The sequence below is a fragment of the Nyctibius grandis genome, chromosome 9, assembly GCF_013368605.1.
Source record: "Nyctibius grandis isolate bNycGra1 chromosome 9, bNycGra1.pri, whole genome shotgun sequence".
In the NCBI taxonomy this organism is placed as follows: Eukaryota; Metazoa; Chordata; class Aves; order Nyctibiiformes; family Nyctibiidae; genus Nyctibius; species Nyctibius grandis.
Genome location: NC_090666.1, coordinates 17,651,140 through 17,668,311, shown reverse-complemented (window position 1 = coordinate 17,668,311; position 17,172 = coordinate 17,651,140). Strand labels below are relative to the sequence as shown.

The 17,172-nt window shown below is 39.5% G+C and overlaps 1 protein-coding gene across 1 annotated transcript in view; it reads right to left on the bottom strand.

The window, feature by feature from the left end:
• Nucleotides 1-12,487, bottom strand: part of LOC137667501 (sodium channel protein type 2 subunit alpha-like) — an 83,655-nt gene extending 71,168 nt beyond the window's left edge. The window contains exon 1 of the mRNA XM_068408319.1: nt 12,389-12,487. The gene's annotated coding sequence lies outside the window, so the exon portion shown is untranslated. The remainder of the gene's footprint in view (nt 1-12,388) is intronic.
• Between the last annotated feature and the right edge of the window lie 4,685 nt (nt 12,488-17,172).

The following is a 17,172-nucleotide window of genomic DNA, read 5'->3' as shown; positions in this document are numbered from 1 at the left end:
AAATAAATCAGTTGCATTCAACTCCAGCTTTACTGTCAAATAGCAATATGATCTACAAACAAAACTACAGTAAATATATGGGAATGATTCCTGTTATCTGCATATTCTGTCCTGACCAATTCAATTAATACAGCACAGTAATATTAAAGATTCACTTACATTCGCATATATTTCTGTGAGTTTACAAAACCCACTGCTTTTTATAAATACCAACACTAATATAAGACTGTGCCTTCTCTTTGACACTGTAGCTGTGGAATGTCCACAGGAACGCACACCAAGCAAAGGTGCCAGGAGGGTATAGACAAATCAAAATCTGTCAGAGATACAAAGAAACTCCTCCAGCTGAAGCAGAAAATATATACAGGAAATACATACATGTTAGCTAAACAGCAATGTAGAAACATGCAGAACATGGTAACAGATTACAAACCGCACAGCCGTTGGCGCGGACATAACGGAATGAGAGGAAGCATTGATGGCCTTTTTCCTCATGCCAAATTTACCACAAAAAAAAGAAAAACAGGCACCCCCATCATCATTGTTTTTAACCCAAATGTTAACCAAACTATTTCCACTATTATCCCAGTGCTGAAGTAAAGAATTAGGAAGCATTTTCTTTGGATTTCTTACACTTTCTAACAGTCAGACCTATTTCACTACAGAATTGCTTTCTATCACAAGTAAAAGACAAAGGGAAAAAAGATTGTGAAAGAAACTTGGAAAACAGGTTGCTTGAATTTGAAGTGTTAGAAAATGCCACGGTGAGAGTAGGATGATAACCACAAGTCTCTTTCACAATCAAATAAGCCTGAATTTGTTACAACTGTTGCAACTGTTGTTGTTACATTTGATGCAACTGTTTTGCTCAGTTTTGTTCAGGGATGTAATTTTTTTAAAAAGAAATTTTCTCCCTATGACCACGGAGTCTTTTCTGTAAACAATATTAATTCACTTAGTCTTTATCAGTCATTTTCAGACATTCATGTGATCATAAGCCAGAACAATGGAAGCTCAAGGCAGCTTTGGCAGTAGTTTTCTCTGCGGCTTGAATACAAAAGTCTTTGTATTTTCCTAAGTATTTGTCCTCCCTCATCCCTTTTTCCTCTTGGCTTTCTACTTTACTTGGCTCTATATTGTGAGACAGGTAGGCATTAAAATTTATCTGACAGTACATCCAGTTGGCAAGAATATAACAGGAAACTTTTCTCCACTTGCACAAAACCCACACCACTGAAGACTCTAAAGGACAGCTGGAAACACATCTCTCATATTTTCATTTACTTTTCTTATTTACTCACTTTTGAAAAATTACTACTGTTCCAGATTGTGTAAACAACAATTGTGGACAACAAAAAAATTAACTGGATTAGATTAAGTTATTCTAAAACAAAACCCCAAAGTTAATGCTACCCTTGCACCTGCAGGGGAAACAATGAACAATAAACAGATATGAGAGTATCCTCTAAAAGAAAACAAAATCTGCTGAATGAAAAAGGAAATGCAAATCTGAAATAGTAATTTAATTCCATAATTATTTTCTTTCCACTGAAAATGTTTTGCCCTCCACATTTAAATTTAGAGTTTCAAAATCAAGGTTGCCGCAGCTGATATCAATTACCAGCTGAATGAATATATATGAATAAGAGGCAGCCGTAAAACACTATACCACCTTGGATTGTTGAAAAATACTGAAATATTGATAGTTATTAATGAAGCATTACTATTGATAGTTTTAGAATCAAACTAGGGAAATACATTCTGCAACCAAGTTACCTGATTCAGAGACGAGTTTAAAGGATGTCGTGGCTACGTGCGATGAGAAACAACTTTTCAGCAATTAAGTATAAAAGATTCTTGAACATCAGCAAGAAAACTACTAACTTCTATGAGCTATTTCATGCTAATTTGTAGACAAAGATAAACGTAGTGTTCTGATGCAATCCACTCTTTCTCATTGACAACATACAAAGAATTCAAAAGAAAATTACTTTTTTCACCTCATACTAGTATGATATATACCCATATTTTCCCAAACACTCAAAAATTCAATGATTAAGACTAAGGAGACAAAGTTGATAGTTTTATTGACCTAGCTTTTGATAATAATTCTGAAATATTGAAAATGTTTGCAATCATCGTATCAGCTGCATAACCACATAAAACAAAAATCTGCCAAGTTCTCACTATTATCAGCGTGTGCCACTTGGTAGAAGGAAGAAAAACCTATATAGAAGTGTCTGCCAGTAACACTTATTCAGAAGTCACAGAACCATCTACTGGCTTGGAATCACCAATTTCCCCTGCCTTGAACCCAGTGATTCACAACTCTTCTTAACATGCCCACCTGGGCACTTAGTGTGGTTCAAGAAAAGTCAGGTTGGACAGGGCTTTGAGCAACCTCATCCAGTGAAAGACATCCCTCCCTGTCTATGATGACAGGCCTGTCTGCCTGTCCCTGCCTGAAAGACATCCCTGTCTCCCATATAGAGAGGTAAATACACTTTTGACCATTACAGGTCCCACCTCACACACATGAAAGCACTTCACAGAGTCCCACTTTTATTAATACAGCATGATCAGCACCAAACTATCCAAATTGATTTCCCTGATAGTTATCAGTGTTTGTTCATTATCAAATCTAGAGCCATTAGGAATACTTCTGGAAATAACACCTGTTAATCATTTACTCTGCAGCACAAAGCACCAGATGAGTATGGGCAACCTACAGGCAGATCTCGGAAAACGTACCTACAGTAACTAAAAATAGTCATAAGCATATAGGAGACAGACATTCCCCCAATTCTTCGAACTTAGATTTGCAACTGAAAAAGAAGGCTATATCACAATGTGCCTTTAAAAAACTGATGACTTAGGGGAACATAAAATGATATTCCAGGTAAAGGATTACTGGTAAGATGACAGGTAGCTCATTCCATGATACTGGATCAAATTAATTCTTCATGCAATTTTGTCATTTTAAGGGAGGCTCTGGAATCACCCTAAGGCAAATGTGCAATTGAATGAAAGGGTCTCACTATAAAATCTCGAGTAAATGTGGAGTAGAACAAGCAATTTGAGGGCTTTTTTTTTTTTTGCAACATTTGAAGGAATGAGAAGGGCTTGAGAGACCATATCTCCTCCTCAACCCCTGCATCAAAGCTGAGAGCACAGAGGGCAAACTGCATATAAACAAAAACTCTTGGGTAGATTTAAATATGAAATTTAAAGGAAACTATTAGAAGTCATCACAATATGCTTTCTTCATGTGAAAATACTCTTAAAATTAAATATTTGTATTATAAACAGCTTTTACAAACTCATTGTGAAGATTTCAAACATACACTTCAGAAAGTTCAGCACTTGCCATGATGCATCTTGACATCAAAGTATTGTATTACTGGCTAAAGCTTCCTCTATTGACTACCATTGCTTAACTCATATGCACATTTATAACTTTTGTGTGCAGAGGAAAATAAATGGTGTTGAATTCAGAATGAGACGTGCCAAAACTCAACCCCACATTTCTCTGCTGCCCCAGTGGATTGAAGACACCTTTTTAGATGGCCATATAAAAACCAAATAAACAACCAACCAAAAAACAACAAAGTGTAATTTGGTACACGGACTGATCTATTGTCCCTTGGTGTAGGCAGACAACGTTTCTTAATACGCATGCAGTAGCACATAGTTCCCTAGAAACAAGGGAGTCTTTGCCCCAAAGTGTTACCTTGCTGCAGAAAGTAGCAATTACATTGCACAACCGCAAATTATAATTAAAACAGAATTGCAAGACATTCACAGAAAACAGTTATTAAAAAAAGCACTATATAAAGTGCAGCGATTGGTTTAAAAAAGTAATTTAATTTTTTTACTTAATTCACCACCATTTTCTTTTTCAGGCAGAAAGTGAGCAGCTGTTTCAGACCAGACCACCAGAGCTGCTGTACTTTATCAGCACTGTGGAATGACACTCCGCTTCAAAACCTTCCGTGTTCCTTCCTTCCCAGTCATACAGTAGGAATAAATAATTTAATCAAGTATTCATCAGGAGAGAGGAACAGCCTATTAGTCTGTGCCTGCATTCCTTCCCCCTCACTGCCTTGCATCTCTTAGAACTCCAGATGAGGTGGAAGTGTACATCTTTCTAGCTGTGTATTTTATAGCTCGGACAAAAAACAGCTCTACAACCTTAAGAAAAGAGGAAACTTGTGAGTATCTTCAAATTCACACACAGCTTTCTAAAATTAGAAGTGAGTAAAGAACCAGTATAAACAGAATGTTACAATTTTTGGAAAAGAACCAGAAAATTCACACTGCATAATAAACTAGAATAGCACTAAAACAATACCCCTTTTAGCAAATCAGTTACCGGAGACTTCTTCAATCTCCAAAATTAAACACCCACCTCCTTCTAAAAGATACCTATGAGCACACATCCCCGTAACGCAAAACCATGAAAAAGGCAGTGGGTTTTGTGGCTAGCTCATTTGCTAGTAAACACATTTACATTTCTTCAATCACTCACAAAGTACCAAGCTACTGTGATTTGACACATTCATCCAAAGATGGGAGGAACATTGTCCTTAATCTGACTGACCAGGGGCAGATTCTAAACAGAAAAACTTAAAGATCATCCTTATTTATTATTTCCGTTCCAGTCCAGCTGGACTAGAATCCTCACAAACAAATACAAATGGAGCAGCAACTAGTGTCCTTGTCAGACACCCTTGTCCTGCTTCTAGAGTTTTAACATAAATGTTTTAACAATGTAAAAGCTTCAGAAAAAAAAAAAAGATATCAGTACTGCTCTCAAACATAAAACATACCCGTGTTTGGCCCTAGAAATTATGGCACTTGCTTAAAAGAACAGGAGTTGCTGTTCTGAGGCTTATTAATGCTTGATGCCATTTGCCTTCTGTTTTATCTGCCTCTGTGATGCAGTTGCCACACTGTCAACCATTTCTCTAAGAAACAAAACCAGTCATCACTCCCCCAAGAACTAGAAATTTACTTACTTACTTTTTTGTTACAGTGAAAGCTAATGGTATGGATGCTGTAAAAAAAAAAAAACAAAAAACAAAACAACAACAACAAAAAAAAACAAACAAAAAACAAACAAAACAAAACCAAACAAACGACAAAAAAAACACACCGCAAAACAAAAGCCCTAAAAAACACTTCACAATATAAGAACTTGAGATTCATTTCTAGAATACAGTGACTTTGGTTTCAGTGCAGAATACCCTACTTCTATATCTACATCCCTCAGTAAAATTATGAGATAATTGTTCAGCATATCCATGCAGTACTATTTAATTTTAAAGCAATTCCTATGATTTGTCATCTTAGAGTTGTTAACTCAATTTTTTTTTAGATTAATAGAAACACTCTCTCACGCTCTGCATGCCTTTAAATTATTAGGTCATTGTTTGACTCTTGTGGACCACTGGTCCATTGGGCCCTGTGTCCAACTCAAAGAAATCCACAAAAAGTAAGTAAAGCATTATGCAGCAGAAAGTGCATAATTTACAACAATCTAGAAAAGAAGTATTTCTGAAAGGCTCTGGAAAGTTTTTGGAATCCACAAAACAAAAACGTGGGAAAGCACAAGGCTACAATAATTGCTATACTCTCTTTTCACAATAAATAAAACTTCTCGGAAAGCAAGTGTCTGAAGACTTCCTCGAGAATTGAAACAACTTTCTGCAGCAGAAAACAAGAGACACTCTTAGTTTCATAGTGCCTCACCAAAGTCCATTTCAAGCTTTTGAACTTCTCTAACTTATCATCTCAGAAATATTGGTGCACACGTTTCATGAGAACAGTATGTATCTTATCCCTAAATGGAAAACCACTGTGATTATTTAGAAACAAAATAAACGCAGATACTTTTGCTAATAAGTGTGGACAAATCTGCGTAACAAAGTGTGTAACAAATCCAATCTCTGTTCACTTAGTGCAGCAAAGCCTCTGGAGATCATTATTTTATTCCTTTTCATCATCCATGAAATAGAACATGGAAGGAAAGAACTCTGCTTGAATTCAGTGAAAGGACAAAGACGCAGCAAGATGAAACTAAAATATGCCTCTGAGGATTGGGAGACTGACGGAGAGTGAAGGAAAGAAAGACAAAATAAGTGATTATGGTTATTTGGTGCTCCAGACAAATGGACTCTTCTTTCATTCAATTTATTAAATCTAATTAACAAAACAATCTTTTTTAAACAACAGAAACTGCTACAAAATATCATTAAGTATCATCTCTGAAACATCATTAAGTATTAACCACAAGTATCTACACCCTGAAAGCTTTAAATCACATCTTCTCTATGACAGCCTTTGTCTTACAAAAAAAAGAACTGAAAATTGATACATCACCTGAAGGACATACAATAGATTTAAGTCTTTAAGAATATAAAGGTAAAAAAAAGTAACAATTTTTGTTTTGTTTTGTTTTTTTTACTTACTTATATATTCTTTAAAAGTCCTCCAAGGTGTCACGCTAATTCTGAAATATCTTTTCCCACCTAAAACTGAGGGTCATGCTAATGAAGTGAATACCTTGGGATCTCTTTTTGTAAAAAGATATTTTAACATAGGAAAATATAGTAAATCCTTCTTAAAAATACATCAGTTACCCTGCAAACAGAAAAACAACCTTCTGATAATTAGGATCTATTATTGAAATCCAAATGTAAGTTAATTAACATATTTTTCTTAATAAACGTGGTATAAAACATAGAGCTCAAAATTATCTAACACAATGGTCCACCACGTCATATACTTATGTCCTCTGAAATCTCATGCACAGGCTACAGAAGAAATATAGGCTGTGTTGGTCAAGAATTTTCAATCCAACAGTGACAGGACCAACTGCAGAGGTCAAGCAAGCTGCTATCTTACATCCTCTAAGACAGACTGTGAGATCAACAGAAGTTCAACACAACCCATCACCACCACTGCTCTACGGAAAAGCCAGAGTCCAAGTCCCAAGGCAGAAGTACTGTAACGGAAAAGGAATTGCACTCTTCCTGGGATAGGAGAGAAGAAAAAATAGATTACACCATGAAAATCAGTGTCTCCTACCCAATAAGAGGCTCTATTCCTGGACGAGATCCCCCTGACTGTGCTGAACCTGAGGTCTCTATTTTAAATAAAGATTTTTCAGGTTTTGATGGATTGCTAAGCAAAGCAGTCACCTTCGTGGCACCCTTAACATACATGACTCCAAACATGAAGTTCCTTCATGCCTACTGCTCCTTCTTTAGATATGTTTACTTAAGCAGTGCCTCCACATACTATTTTCTTCAGTATCACCTCGCTGTGACTGTTCTTAGAGCCCCACTCTCTCCTCAGTTAGCCTCTATGTATTCAAAGACAACCAACACTAGAAGTACTCTATCTGGTAATTTCAGCTCCTGAATAATGACCCTCCCCTTCCTCCACCAACTATCTAGTTAGGGAAAAAAAAAATTTAAAACACCCTGTGCACCAGATAAATAAATCCAGTAAAACTTGTAGCAAATCAGAAGTTTTTTCATCAAAATGCCGCAAAGCCTTTATAAACACACTGTAGCTTCACAACATATTGTAACTGCTTTCTTCTGCCTCTGACTGTACCGATTAATCTGGCTATACATATTAAAAACTCTGAAGCTACTGCATGTCTTCAAATAGTCAAATTTATTTCAATTCCTTTGAGGTTTTCTGCTTGAATATAAACCTTGCTGTAAAAGAAGGGTTCTCAGATAGAATCAGGATGGAGATATGAGGGCTGGCCAACCACCACCTCAATGCTGAGGAAGTGTGCAGCTCCCAGGCAGCAGGTACCAGAGAAGCCACTGATGGATTTAGAGCAAAGAAGCCCAAGTCCCTACTCGGTGGCAGACCTCCAAAACAAACATTTCCTCACTGGCTGGCCAGCTGCTCAGAAGGCATGTTCCTCACTATTACAAAGTATTTGCATGCAAGTTGACAAAGCCAGATGGCCAAGAAGTATACACACACTAATTAAGCATTTGGGTACTAGAAACAAAAAGCTCCTTCCTAGAGCTGCTATCTGGCTGCTATCTGATCAAATATCAGACATCTCCCCTGCACATGCAGTTAAACTGCCAGCATGACTGCTGCACAACCGTGTCTAACCTGAGAGGGCAATCATCACGGTGGGTGGAGGCAGCAGCATGACAGTAAGTCAGAAGGAAAGGATGGAGACACGAGGGGAGCTATGGTAAGAAAGACGAGGTGTGAAACGGTCAAGAATTACTAACGGAAAGAAGACAAATGCAGCAAATGGAAGGGGAGGGGATTATACCATCTGTAATAGCCTATCCACTGATCTAGAAGTTATTTGTACACAGCAAAAATATTTGGACAAAACACTTCTCAGGGATGTTGTAAATATTACAAGACATATATTATACGCTCAGGAAACCTGGAAATATATTAATGAACACAATAGGATTTCAAATTACGTACTTAAGGCACAAAACAGCCCTTGTCAACAACACTGTAGCAAGGTAAATCGGTATCTGTAAAAGTATTGTAAAGTTATGTGCACCTTAAAATGACATCAAACTGGGTTTCAAGATTGTGTTTGCTATTTGGCTATTTTTCCTCCTTAATATCTTCTCACTGTATTATCTACTCATTTTCGTACCAGGATGATCTGTACAGTAAATCATAGTCGTCCAGATACAAAGCCAAACAGTGAGTCAAATGCAAAGGGCTTGCCTAGCTTTTTCCGGGAACTCAGGCAGCAAGACTGGGCAACATCCCAGGAATACCCACAAGACAGACCAAAACTCCTAGAAACAACCTGCCTGCTGCTGCTTTGGGTGCAGCATAAATGGCATCAGATCTCTATGCCCTGACAAGTACACTGGGCATAGTACTGGACCCTATGGCACCCCAGCGCTGCCAGCCCCCGGGTGCAAGGAACAGCTGCTAGAGAGTACGTGATCCAGCCCATCTGAAGAAGAGGTAACGCTGCAAGGGCACAGAGGGGCACTTTATGTCTCTTGGCCACTCAGGCCACTCTGTCTAGGATATGGGAATTTTAAACAAGAATTTTATGTCCAAAATTTCAGGATAATATTGGATAGTGATTCTGCAAATACATCATCCAAGAAAGATACCACTCCAAGCTAAAAGAAAAATGAATTAGATCTATATGTCAATAGTCTCGTCAGCAGAATAATAACCCAAGAGGATCAACTAAATGTGTAGATACAGGAGGGACTCCCATCTAATGTCTGTCACAAAAGTGCATATTCTCAAAGAAGCTTGCTGGAGCACTTGTTGTTGTTTTCCCACACTTGTTGAACTCCGGGCAATAAAATTTCATGGTGTGACTTTCAAAGGAAGAGTCCAATTGTGACAGAGAACTTAATAGAACTTCTGTGGAAATAACTGTATTAAACTTACCATCTCACATACGAAAATATATTCAAATTTCTGTTGTGATTTTTTTTTTCCAGAATGCAACAACTGCATGCAAGATGGTTTAATTTTTCTTTCAAACTTCTGCTTTGCTACTGAGTTTCTACAGTGGATTTCTTCCAAGACTTGAAGAAAACTATTTATACTGAACTTATTACATAGGAAAATGCAACCTGTATTTAGAAACCTGAGAAAGGGTTTGTCCCCTGTCTGGGAATCAACTAGTTAATGGTGACAAAAACCTTAACAAGAGGAACAAGACAATTAATGGGAAATCTTCCCTGGTAACAGACCAATGTGCTTTGAATACAAGTGCTTCAACCAGCACAACCACTCAACATTGAGAATGACTCAACTCTCCCTAAGGACCATGATATCTGTGATTATTATTGATAAATACATCCTTGTCCTGGGCTGAGTTTACAATTTATTTCAACAGGAGGGAAAAATATTTTTGAAGATTAAATTATACCAGTTTTCTCTCCATGTGTTGCACTTGTATGCACATATGCAGTCCCAAAGGACATGCTGCAGAAAGCATCCAACTTAGTGTCCCTATAAAAAAAATTAAATGAGTACATTTTTTGTGTTTAAAGGATTGGATCCACGGATAGTATGTTTCCTTAGACTGGAATAAGGTGGAATGCCTTCTACATGCTATCACTGCTTAGTAGTAAGTATGTATTAACAATAAATTAGGTTTGCTTATATGAAGAAAAACAAAGTATTTGTTTTTCAGCATTACCTCAAAGCTTCCTCTTTGCCTCAAACAAGAGAAACGAGTTTTAAAATAAAATACTGAAGGCAAAAATTGTCCATATCAATACTGTACTGCTGGTAATAAAACCTTAGATTAACAAAATCTATTTTAAAGCCCAGGAATTTGTTCGGTCTCATACTATTTATCTGCATTTTGTATTTCTTTTAATGTGTGTAATTTTAAAATCAACAACCTGTTTCACTCGTTTCCATTTCTCTCTGTTGAACCTCAGCTGCAAACACTGAATAATGTTTTAAAATATGAAAGGGGCAATGCTTGCTCTTGTGTCTCTTAGGAATAATATAAAAGTATCTATCAATGCCTAAGATTTATGCAAATACGGTATTTTCATCAAATCTGTGTTGGCATAAACTTCAGCTAAATGCACCTTTAGAAGACTATTTAAAAACCACAGTATTTTTAAAAATATGTAAGAAAGAAGAAAAAAAGCCAAGAGCCTAGACGAAACTATCCTCTTGAATCCCTAACACAGACAGGTGGCAAGGATGGAGCGTGGGTGAAGATGACATTAAACCCCTTGGACTGGCTGATGGCCAACCTGGCCCTTGGCAAATCTTGCCACACCCTGTGCACACCTCCAACCGCCCCGAACCTCGGTGTGCAACACACACACCAGAGCTCTGCCTTCCCACCCTGACACACCCTTTTCCATCCTGACCGGTCAAGGAGCCGTGTTTCTCACACAGAAAGCAGAGCCAACACACAGGATGGATTCTTCCTATTTGCCTGCAACAGCTGCATTTGGCAAACAACAACAACACAGCGACTGATCAGATTCCAATAAAAAGTAGATTTTCAGTCCACTTTGAAGCTAGAAGACATTTCCCCCTACACACACACTACTGACATGAAAATGGCAGTGTCAGAACTGCCTTTCATTCCATGTGAAAATTCACACCTTAATAGTGCTGTGGTACTATGCATCAAACGGTAAACATGCATCACAGTAATTCATCTTATGAAATACTAAGGTTTTTTTGTTTTTTTGTTGCTAACTCCCACACATGTATTTGCTCTAAGCCAAGTTCAACTGGGGAAAAAAAAAAATAACATTTACCCTTCCACTACTTATTTTTGCTTTTTGCATCCCACTCAGATTACGAATCTTTAATACATTCCAGAAAAAATGAGATATTTTGGTAACAAAGAAACATTATATAGATTGGAGTCCTCATGTAAATTCAGATTTTGCCGTTTAAGTAGGGGAAATGTGTACTGAAATTAATTTTCTCGATGAAAGCCTTCCCACTGCATGACTTTTCATAAATGAACCATGTACATTTATATAAGGGTTGCTCCCAGCATTCGTTTTCCTACCAAGATTTTTTTGAGGTTGAAGCAGTACCACTCATGTGGAAAGCACGAAGCGCGCTTTTCTAAATTACTTCCCTTTGTATAGAAGTCATGACAAACCAATTTCGATAAACAAAATAACTTTGCCCTACCTAGAGTACAAGACGGGATGTGAGAAGTTTAGAGTTAAGGTAACAAGGTGCATAAGAAAATTAATGCGTTGGGTTTTTATTTTCTACACAAATACGCAGCAGATAAGGCTGTCCGAGACAAGAACACGCTGTTCTTCCGAGCTCTTCCTGTTGCTTGCTCTCCTCTGTGTGCTTCTTCCATCTTTCTACAGATGTGGTCACCACTGCTTAGCAACCAAGGGGACATGATGGCACCGAGGAAAATCCTTCACCTAGAGCTCACCCTGCTCCACCCCCATGGCTACAAACTATCTTTCACGGCAAATTAAGAAGAATAGGTTTTCTTTGTTGCCTCAGAGATACCAGATACACCTCAGATGCAGCTTGGTGCGAGCTGAATTTTCTTTCCTTGGTGGGTGTACTGGGAGAATTTAACAAGCTGGAGACTAGGAGAACGTGCGACTGGCCAGTAAAAGAGCTCCCCAAATGCTGATACCAGTTAAAAAAAAAAAACAAAAAACAAAAGAAAGGAAAAAAAAAAAAAGCGCCAGCTGCCACGGCGATGGGGAAGAGAAAAGCACCAGAAAGACAAGGGAATCAACTGAATGCTCTACCTACTTTCACTCAGTGCTCCACCGCCCTCCAGGGCGAGGAGGGGGCAGATGGGCTCGCGGGCGGCGGCTACGAGCGAAGTCGGGGCAAACCCCCGCAAACACGACAGAGGAAAGACCATACTCACCTCTCCCATGCCACAGGTGGGTGCCGACTGCGCGCTGCAGGGCGCCCGCCGCCTCCCAGCCGCCGGGGCCGTCTCCTCCGCTCCGCTTTCCTTCCGCTCAGCTCCGCAGCCGCGGCCGACTCCCACCAGCCCCGCCCGGCCCCGCCAGGGAACCGGCCGCGCCCGCCGCCGCCGCAGCGCCCCCTCGCGGAGGCCGCGGGCCGGGCGGGGCCGAGCCGTGGCGCAGCCCGCCGCCGCGACGGGGGGCGGCGGGGCCGGCCGGAGGGGAAAGGGCTCGTGTCCGGGGCGGGAGCTGCTCGGCCGCCAGTGCGGAGCGGAGGGAGAGCCCAGGGGTCCCCGCGGGAGGGGGGCGCCCGGCGGCGCTGTTGGGGATGCCGCTGCCGGGAGGCGGCCGCGTAGAAACGTCCCGGCTGGACAGCGCGTTTCCTCCGGGCAGCCATCCCGCTGCCACCCGCCCCGCCACTGCCGGGGCCGCGGCTGCTCGTGGAAGTCCCACAGGGAGCCGGGGCGGGGGGTACAGCCGGGGCGAGGCCGAGCGCTCTGCCAGCGGAGGGGCGGGCAGCGCTTCCCCGGCTCCCGCTCCGTCCCCTGCGGCGGCGGGGGGGGTGGGGGCATGGGGCGCTCCTGGCCAGGGCAAAGCCAAAGGAGCTCTTCGCAGCCGTTCGCTTTCGCTGTTCTTCGTTCGCGTACAGGGCTTAATGGGTTTCCGAGTGGAAGGCAGTCCCTTGTGTCCTCGGGCTGTAATCCAAGGCTGGGACATTACACATTTGCCTAATGAGCTTTTAAAAATATTTAGGTGCGTTTTTTCTCCTGATGGCTAATTGTAATACTTTTTGAAGAGCTCTTGAAAAGCAAGCAGTGAAAAATAAGCTAGTCTGCAGCTCAGTGCAAGAAGAGACATTTTACATGTTATTTTACTAACGGAAGTAAAGGTGCCTCAAAGTCGTTGTGCCCTGCTTAGACAATAAAAATGTCCTCAGTGCTTTTTTCTTCACCTTCTTTAGAACTAAGAAAAATATGTTAACAAAAACCACAAGCATAAATTTGAAAAGGTTCCTGTGTGACCTGTCTCCTGTGCTCATATTTGCTTGCACAAAATCTGCCACTTTTCCTGACACAGCACCAGCATACCACAGGAGGGAGAAAGGTGCTAAGAGGGCGTTTTCCTCTTCACTTCTATCATTTTAGCACAGGTAGCAGGTTACCTGTTTCTGTAGCACACTTAGTCGTTTCCCCAAGTTGTGTCAGATTTGGTACCAGCCGCGTGGAGCCTGCAAAAAACGGTATCCGTGTTGTCCTGTCTGACTGCCAGAAACCAACTTCTTCATTGTGTCTAGTTTTCTCTTCATTTTAAATAAATTTTTAAAAATTTAAAATGGCAGTTACTCCCTGCAGTATAGTAATGGTATTCGGTAGCTTCAGTCTGGTTGCTCGGAACAACATACATTCTAAGAAGCTGTAATTTAGCACATGAGACAATGTTACCCAACTTTGGTGACTACAAATGAAACCCTTTAGATTTCTGCATGCACTTAAAGTTGAACGTTAAACTGGAAGAAATCACATGCAGAGGGAGAATTTTCTTTTTATTTTTTCTCCTTCTCTCTCAAAAGGCAACCCAAATAAAGGTTTTTTCCCCCCTTTTTACTATGTTCTTTTAAGTTGTTTCCAATTTTTTTTTCTTTTCCTTACCATTTTGACATTCTAGTGTTGATTTACATTTGCTTTCTGAATGCCTTGTCTATGTTGAAATCTGTAATATTTCAGTATCCAACATTACTGGAATAGTCATGTTTGCCTTAGGTATAAAACAGGCCTGTGATATTTCAGATAATGATGATTATGTAGTTGGCTAACAATGACAGTGCTTTTAAAAATTACTGTGCATTGTACAACCAATAGATTTCCTTATGACACAGAACGCTAAATTAATATTAAATAAGTAACTTGTTACATTAAAATGAAATAGGTCATTCAAAAGCATCCTCACACAGCTGTGACGTTTTTCATCTGTTCATATAACAACATCTCCTGCAATGGGATCTGGATTCATTACTATGCTGCGATTACTCAGAAGAGTCGCACAGACAAGGAGTACAGACGACAGCTAATTTACTTATTTGGTCCCTGTTTTCACGCAAAGTCTTAGTCACACCCCATAGTAATAATAAAGCCATTACTACTATTTAATACAAGTAATAGGATCATAACTGTAATTGCTAATTAATAAGTGAAAAGCTATGGGGTACAACCTGTTTCCAAGGGAGCTGGAGTGAATTGCAATAGTTAGTATCGTAGCACCACTCAGTGTTCAGACTGGATGTAGCTTCGTAAGCAGTACTTTCCTTAACAGCTGCGTTGCCACCTGAAGAAACACAGTGATCATACTATATATTACCTCATTAATCATACACATACGGCAATGTGCAGCTTCCTTTCGGTATACCATAAGAGAAGTGTGGATACAAATGTGTGCTGAATATAAACATATTGGAAAAAAAATATCTAGTACCTATCTTGATATAAATGAGCCAAATAGAAGTATTAACAGAATGGAAATTGCTAGTTTGTTACCAGCATCTTTTCTCCAAAAGCTAAGAAAGAATTTTTGACCCATTTAGTCCTTTAGTTCCTTATCTACTTTCCTACTTACAACAGATCATCCTGAAGAACAGAACAGACTTACTCTCTGCCCACGCTTCCTGCCAAATGACATTATACCATATAATGCATTACTGTGATAACTTTTCATTCATGGACATAATTAGCAAGGAGATGGTTGATAATTGGCTTAAGAAAGTCTAGCCTCTTGCATCATATTTCCAGCTTGGCATTGGGCCGTGTTGAAGTCACGATGCTTGTATTAATGTGACTGTTTCCTCACAAGGATTGGATCTATGTGAAATTAAAATGATCCCGTTTTCTTCTCCAGCAATCCTTGTTGCTCTCTGTCATGAAATATTGCTGTCTCAGGAGCTGCTTTAGTGGTGTCTCTGCAGTAAGCCAAGATCAGCAACTTTCTCAATGCCTGTGAACAGTCAGAAACAAACCATTTTTCATTGGATTTTTTTAAATGTGTACTAATATTAATCTTCCCTGCCTCTTCTTGTCAGTTTTCGTTAAAAATTGTACCATGAGACTTCGCTACTTACACTGTCCAGTTAGGTGTTTCTTTCTGGCATTATATTGTCTACCTTCTCCTAGCTTTTCTTTACTGTATTTCCTCCTGTGTTTTATGATAAGCCATTCAGATGGCACCCTACAGGAGAATTGTCATATGTGTGAACTCATTCTGCCATGACAGTGATGTAAGAATTCAACATCAAAATCAACACAAGATGGTTTTTGATGGTGTGAGTCAATATTAGCATAGAAAATACACGTGCCAAAAGAAGCAGTATGTAAATAAATAGTAGTAAAGCCAAAAGTACCGTGTCATGAGACACTGCTGCAGCACAAGTCTACCATCAGCTGATTCTGAAGTTCTGTTGCCTCAAACTGCTTACTTATTGTAGAAGGTAATGTGTTGCTGGCTCTGTGATTCCTCTGCTCTTCCACAGTATATCTGCCATTGGCATGTGCAGCAGACTATTATCAGAGGTACTAAAATCCTTCAAAATCTGCTAATGAACTAGAATATGGCTATGAAATTACCTAACTTAAAAAAAATAGTGGAAAAGTAAACAGCAGTCAAAATTTGCAGTTAAAACTTTTCCTGTAGTACATCCATTTCAGTTTAGGCAAAAATGAATTTATCGCTATGCAAAGCAACCTAGAAGCAGTATCTGAAAGGTCTCACTGAGCTGCAGTGTCAAGGGGCTCAGAGACTGTACAGAAAACACTGCTTCAAGACAGTGAGTCGAAATAAGGAAATTCATGTACTGCTTTTAGTCTTTCCTCCTCTTTCAATAGACCACCAACAGTGGTCTCCTACTTCTTGCTGAAGACTTGCATATTGTTTTTTTTCTCTTATTTTAGTGGAATTGTCATTCACAAATACAACTCGTTTACAGAAGGTTGAGTTCAACTTCTTGTTGACTAAGAAGTTTTAAAGAAAATGAGTATTTCTAAAACGCCATTTGTATTGCTATTTTTGTCTCGATATGGGTGTCTGAGCCAACACTGTAGAGGGATCAAACTAAGAATTTATTGCAAAATCCCATTGGATTGCTCAACACTTGCAACATTTGATTATCAGTTTTACATTGGAAACACATTCTTTTGCTACTTCATTATAAAAACCAGAACAGGTGAAGTTGATGGAAAAATGTATTTTGTAGAAGTGTCATAACTTGCACTTAGCAAGGTATTTGAAGACTGCATCCCATTCTGTCTGTTTGAAGTAGAGCCGTCACCATCAGTAATCTTAAATACCTGTAGACCAGGCAGTTCTTTTAGACAAGCTCAACAGACAGTTCTTTAGCCACTTACCATCACATGTATTTTCCAGATTTCAAATTATTTGTTCTATTATTTTCTTACCCCCTTCCAGTTTGTTAACTCTTTCAGCTGTGGGGGCAGTAGAACTGGTTTCCACAAATGGTCTCACTAAAACTGCATTTGTTAGAGTAACTCCAACTGCAGCCTTCTGTTTCCCTTCTTACAAAGCAAACGGTAAAATGTGCTACACAGTGACAAGCAACAAAAAAAATACATCATCAGTGATTCGAAGAGCTCCTCAGGCAATTCCTTTTACTCTGGGACACAAGCTATTTAGATCTTTAGATATTGAAAAGATGCAAGCTTACTTTCGATGTTCAGTACTTTCAATATTACCGGTGAAC